This window comes from Spermophilus citellus (genome assembly GCF_964194105.1).
Source record: "Spermophilus citellus genome assembly, chromosome: 14".
In the NCBI taxonomy this organism is placed as follows: Eukaryota; Metazoa; Chordata; class Mammalia; order Rodentia; family Sciuridae; genus Spermophilus; species Spermophilus citellus.
The window spans coordinates 47,259,662-47,266,541 of record NC_138194.1 but is presented as its reverse complement, the minus strand read 5'-3'; positions in this window follow the sequence as shown (position 1 = coordinate 47,266,541).

The window sequence follows — 6,880 nt, the reverse complement described above, 5'->3', positions numbered from 1 at the left end:
CTTTTTCCTGTATGCAGCCTGAGGTAATTGATATGAATGATTTGCTGCTCTTTTGACCCAGAAAACCCCACAAAATTATGCAAATCAAGAAGTTCAAATCTTCATGTTCACTTTCATTACACCCACAAAACTGCATGGGCCTTTAACAGATATGCCACCAAGTCACTTTAGAGATGTGTACCATTCCACTGTTTCAGAGATGGAGTTGGGAGGTGCACCCAGATCAAACAGTGGGACTGGACACAAGGTGATTAGCCCAGAAGTACTAAATTTGTGGCCAAAGTTGATTATGTCAAAAACATTAAGTAACCTGAGGCAGGTATCTTATTAATAAAGGGATAAAAACTTATTTATGTAGATGTTTTCAACAAAGTTAATTATGAAATTGAATTGAAGCTGTGATTATATTCATTTTTTACTCTAATTGGTTCTTCAAACAGATATCCAATTCCAACTCTAGGGATCTTCCAACCCATCTCAGATCGGTTCCCTTTCTGTTCCTAGTACCTATCAGACTCGTATTTTTATTCCCTAAATTGGAAATGTACTACTGGAAATTGGTTCTGATGGAAATTCTTTTAGCACTGAATATTGTAAGAACAAACATTGACAATTCATTAGATCTGTGTATTCCTATGTGCCGCAGTCTTGGCTGGGCACAGAATCACAAGCCACCGCACAGCTTTGTAGATTCAAACAGCAAATCTTTATTCCCGAACTCACACTGGCCTCCACACACGTTCTGGGGCAATCCCAGTTCTGCTGCCACCCAATTCACCTACTCCACGAGGCTTTCTTCACAAAATGCTCTCTGAATCTCACGAGAACTCAACGGGAGCTCAGGCAGCAGGAACGCCCTATTTCCAGCAGCAATAATCCTCAACATCGAACTTCCCTAAAACCCAAGGTCTTAAACTGGGAACGCCCTTAACCCAAGGAGCGGGATACTTCCTCAAACTGCAGGACACACCCTAATCCTGGATCCTCCCTGGTCATTGAGCAGGGTCACCTTTCTCAAACACACATGCAAGGTCAACAGCGAAATTAACATGGGGTACGCTGGCAAGGAAATTTCGATGCGTCATTCCTACTTGGTAATGGCCCTCAGCACCTATGAATATTAGTATTAAAATTATATATATATATATATATATATATATATATATATATATATATATATATTTAGAGAGAGAGAGAGAGAGAGAGAAATTATTAAGAACTTGGAAACAGGGACTTGGAAAAACATGGTGGTGGGAAGGGAGTGAGCCACCTGTGCCCCCACGCTGCCAGGCCTCCAGATCTCGCCTAGTCTGAATATTCCATCTCCGAGAGTATTAGAGGACCCCTATCCAGCTGCTCTCCACAGAAATCACCAGCACTGTGACCCCACACCTCAGTGTTCAAGTAGGACATCTGGCATTAGAGCAGGACCTAAAGCCAGAAGTTCTAGCCCACGCAAGACTCGGTGAGCGCCTTAGCAGAATCACCTACCAACACATCTGCAGGTCCCCAAGACTTTGCTTCGCTCCCACGCAGGTCACTCAGCTGCTACCTACCCACAGTGCAACTCCATCGCCCAGCTCCCCCCACCTCAGCAGGTTCCCCCACCTCACCAGGCTCCCCCCACCTTAACCAGGCTCCTCCCACCTCACCAGGCTCCCCCCACCTCAACCAGGCTCCTCCCACCTCACCAGGCTCCCCCCACCTCACCAGAATCCCTGGCTCTGAAAGCAGACCGCAGCCATCTTGACTCAACATTCTCACCATATTAGCTGGGGGCAGTTCTCAGATCAGATGTGCAGTAACCCAACACAGCTGCAGTAACCCAACACAGTAGCTGCCCAACACAGGTGTGCAGTGCAAATAAAGACCTGCGCACGGGAGCCCTGGGGTGAGAGTTTTCTGAATTGGGAACTGCTGGGGGAGAGGGAGATTGGGCTAAAGTTTGGAGCCTAACAGAGAGACCAGGAACTGGGACATCTCCAGGCAAGAGAGGGAGAGAGTACCAGGTGCTCAAGTCATACCAGCGGTCCCCAAAAGAGACCTGTAAGTTGCAGTCTTTCTGCAGGAACTGGAGGGTGCCACTCCCCACATCCCAGTGCCCTGTGCCAGGACCAGTCTTCCTACCCTAGTTACCTCCACCAGCTGGAGGGCAAAGACACCACCTTATAACAGATGACACGACCTATTGGATAAGAAGAGAAGCAAGAAAGCTATGGATCTCTAAAGCTAGCTACAACCCTGGTCTCCTCCTTTGAGTTTTTTGTTGGTTTGATTGTTTGTTTTTTTCTCTTTTACCCCTCTATCCTCTGGCCCTCACATCCTCAACATATGAGAAACCAAGAACTTTGTATGAAATAGGACTTTGAGGACTGAGTCATCAGAATAATGTAATATAGAGGTGTTGTATATGCCCTTTTTTTCTTTTCCTTTTTATTCTTTCATTTTTCTTTTCCCCTCCAAATTTTACTGTTTTAACATTGTATTTTTCTAAATACATATGTGTGTTTGTTTTATGTACTCTACTGTCATCCCACCTCCTTGCCTACCCTAAATTACTTCCTATCTATTCTCTTGCAACTAACCCTCTTCATTAAATTTCTCCTTCACACTTCCTAAGATATATTAACTCTATATCCTCACATCCCACCTCCTCAGCATATCGACCTACGGCCCACTACCAGTTTATTGTCCACCATAGAAACTGTAAAACTTTTCACAAAACTACTAACTATATTTTAGATAATAATTGAATCCAACATTGCCATACATTGAGACTAAACTGTGAACGTCTTAATAACAACAAATTGTTTATAGGTGGTATATAGTTGATATTGGGATCTGCTAACATTGTCCTTCCCCACAAAGGAGAGGTCTTGAAACCCTACAAGAGCATTACAAACCTATAGGGTAAAAACAATAACAGTCTAGATCCACAGAGCTGGAAAGAAAGACAGATGAGCAACATGAAAAGACAAGGAAAAAAAGTGCCCCCAACAAATGAAGACACCACTTCATTAGAATCATTGGCAGCCACAGCAGAAGAAATGACAGAGAAGGAGTTCAGGATGTACATGGTTAAAATGATCTGTGAACTCAAGGAAGATAACAGAGCAAATACAGGCAGTGAAAGATCACTTCGATGAGGAGCTACATAAACAAATAAAGAAAGCAAAGGGTCACCTCAATAGGGAGATAGAGGTTCTAAAAAAAAAATAGAAATCCTTGAAAGGAAAGAAATAATAAACCAAATTAAAAGCTCAAAGAAAAGCATCATCACCAACAGAGTAGACCACTTCATCAGACAATGAAGACAAAATATATAATCTTGAAAAGAACATAGACCACACAGTGACAATGGTAAGAAACCAGGAGCAAAACATTCAAGAAATATGGGATAGCATAAAAAGACCAAATCTCAGAGTTTTGGGATAGAGGAAAGCATAGAGGTCCAAACCAAAGGAATGAACAACCTATTCAATGAAATAATATCTGAAAACTTTCCAAACATGAAGAATTGGAAATCCAAATTCAAGAAGCCTACAGAACACTGAATGTACAAAATCACAACACATCCACATCAAGGCACATTATAATGAAAATGCCCAATATACAGAATAAGGAGAGAATTTGAAAAGCCACAAGAGAAAGGATTCAGATTGCATATAGGGAAAAACCAATTAGGTTAACGGCAGATTTTTCAACAAAGACTTTGAAAGCTAGAAGATCCAGGAACAATATATATCGACCTCTGAAAGAAAATGGTGCCAATCAAGAATCTTGTATCCAGCAAAATTAAGCTTTATATTTGAAGATGAAATAAAAATCTTCCATGATAAACAAAAGTTACAAGAATTTATAGCTAGAAAACCAACACTTCAAAACATCCCTGGAAAAATATTCCATGAAGAGGAAACAAAAAACAATAATGTAAATCAGCAGAGGCAGGTAGTACCCTCAAGGAAAAACTAATCAAAAAAGAAAATCAAATCAAGTTAAATAACAAAAATAAACAAATATGGATGGGAATGAAACCATGTCTCAATAGTAGCCCTGAATATTAATGGCTTAAACTCACCAATCAAAAGACACAGGCTATCAGATTGGATTAAAAAAAGAAAAAGACCAAACAATATAATGCCTCCAAGAGACTCATCTGATAGGAAAAGACATACACAGACTAAAAGTGAAAGGTTCAAAAAAAATCATACCACTCACATGGACTGTGGAAACAAGCAGGGGTTTCCATCCTCATATCAAATAAAGTAGACTTCAAGCCAAAGTTAATCAAAAGGGCTAAAGATGGACATTACATACTGCTCAATACATACTGTATCAACAATACACTAACAAGACCTAACAATCATAAATGTATATGCCCAAACAATGGTGCAGCTATGTTAATCAAACAAATTCTTCTCAAGATCAAGAGGCAAATTGATCACAACACAATAATCTTGGATGACTTTAACACACCACTCTCACTGCTGGATATATCTTTGAAACAAAAGCTGAATAAAGAAACTATAGAACTCTATAATACAATCAATAACTTAGAATTAACTGACTTATATGGAATATTTCAACCTGTATCAAGCAGATACACTTTCTTCTCAGCAGCACATGGATCCTTCTCTAAAATAGACCAAATACTAGGCCACAAAGCACTTCTTAGCAAATACAAAAGTAGAGATACTTCCATGTATTTTATCAGATCATAAAAGAATGAAATTGGAAATCAATGACAGAATAAAATATAAAAACTACTGCAACACCTGAAGGCTAAATAATATGCTACTGAATGAACAATGGGTTGTAGAAGACATCAAAGTGGAGATTAAAAAATTATTAGAGGTAAATGAGAACATAAATACAACATATCAAAATCTCTGGGACACTATGAAAGCAGTTTTAAGAGAAAAGTTCATTGCATGGAGTTCATTCCTTAAAAGAAGGAAAAGACAACAAATAAATGACCTCACACTACATATCAAAGTCCCCCAGAAAGAAGAACAAATCGACAGCAAAAGCAGTAGATGGCAAGAAATAATTAAAATTAGAAGTGAAAACAATGAAATCCAAAAAAAAGGAAATAATTGGAAAAATTGACAAACAAAAAGTTGGTTCTTTAAAAAAATAAATAAAATTGACAGACTCTTAGCTATGCTAATGAAGAGAAGGAGAGAACTCAAGTTACCAGCATATGTGATGAAAAAGGTAATATCACAACAGGCACTACAGAAATACAGAGGGTAGGGGCTGTGGCTGTAGCTCAGCGGCAGAGCACTTGCCTAGCATGTGTGAGGCACCACATAAAAATAAAAACAAATAAAGTCATTCTGTCATTTACAACTACAAAAAATATTTTAAAAAAAGAAATACAGAGGATAATTAGAAATTATTTTGAAAACTTATACTCCCATAAAGTAGAATATATGAAAGGCAACGATGAATTTCTTAAGTCATACTATTTGCCCAGAATAAATCAGGAAGATATACACAATTTAAACAGACCAATATCAAGTGATAAAATACAAGATGTGATCAAAAGCCTACCAACCAAGAAAATCCCAGGACCAGATGGTTACACAGCCAAGTTCTACAAGACCTTTAAAGAAGATTTAATACCAAAACTCTTCAATTTATTTCAGGAAATAGAAAAAGAGTCAGCACTTCCAAACTCATTCTATGAGGCCAATCTCACCTGATTCCAAAACCAGGCAAAGACTCATCAAAGAAAGAAAACTTTAGACCAATATCTCTCATGAACATAAATGCAAAAATGCTCAATGAAATTCTGGCAAATCAAATACAAAAACTTATCAAAAAGATCATGTACCATGATCAAGTGGGATTCATCCCAGGGATGCAAGGTTGGTTCAACATAAGGATATAAAGAGACATAATTCATCACATCAATAGACTCAAAAGATAAGAATCATATGATCATTTCAATAGACGCAGAAAAAGCATTTGACAAAATAAAGCACCCCTTCATGTTCAAAACACTAGAAAAACTAAGGATAACAGGAACATATCTCAACATCATAAAGGTTATCTACACTAAGCTCCAGGCCAACATCATTCTAAATGGAGGAAAATTGAAAGCATTCCCTCTAAAAACTGGAACAAGGCAGGGATGCCCTCTTTCACCACTTCTACATAACATAGTCCTTGAAACACTGGCCAGAGAAATTCGATAGATGAAAGAAATTAAAGGGATACATATAAGAAAAGAAGAGCTTAAATTAGCATTATTTGCTGATGATATAGTTCTATACCTAGAAGACCCAAAAAGCTCCACCAGAGAACTTCTAGAACTAGTAAATGAATTCAGCAATGTAGCAGGGTATAAAATCAACACCCAAAATTCAAAGGCATTACTGTATATCAGTGACAAATCCTCTGAGAGGGAAATGAGGAAAACTACCCCATTTACAAGAGCCTCAAAAAAATAAAATACTTGGTAATCAACTTAATGAAAGAGGTAAAGGATCTATGCAATGAAAACTACAGAACCCTAAAGAAAGAAATCAAAGAAGACCTTAGAAGATGGAAAGATCTACCTTGCTCTTGGATAGGCAGAATTAATATTATTAAAATGACCACACTACCAAAAACACTATACAGATTTAATGCAATTCTGGTCAAAATCCCAATGGCATTTCACATATAAATAGAAAAAGCAATCATGAAATTCATCCGGAAAAATAAGAGACCCAGAATAGTTAAAGCAATCCTTAGCAGGAAGAGTGAAGCAGATGGCATCACTATACCAGAATTTAAACTATACTACAGAGCAATAGTAACAAAAACAGCATGGTATTGGCACCAAAATAGACTGGTAGACCAATGGTACAGAACACAGGACACAGAGACT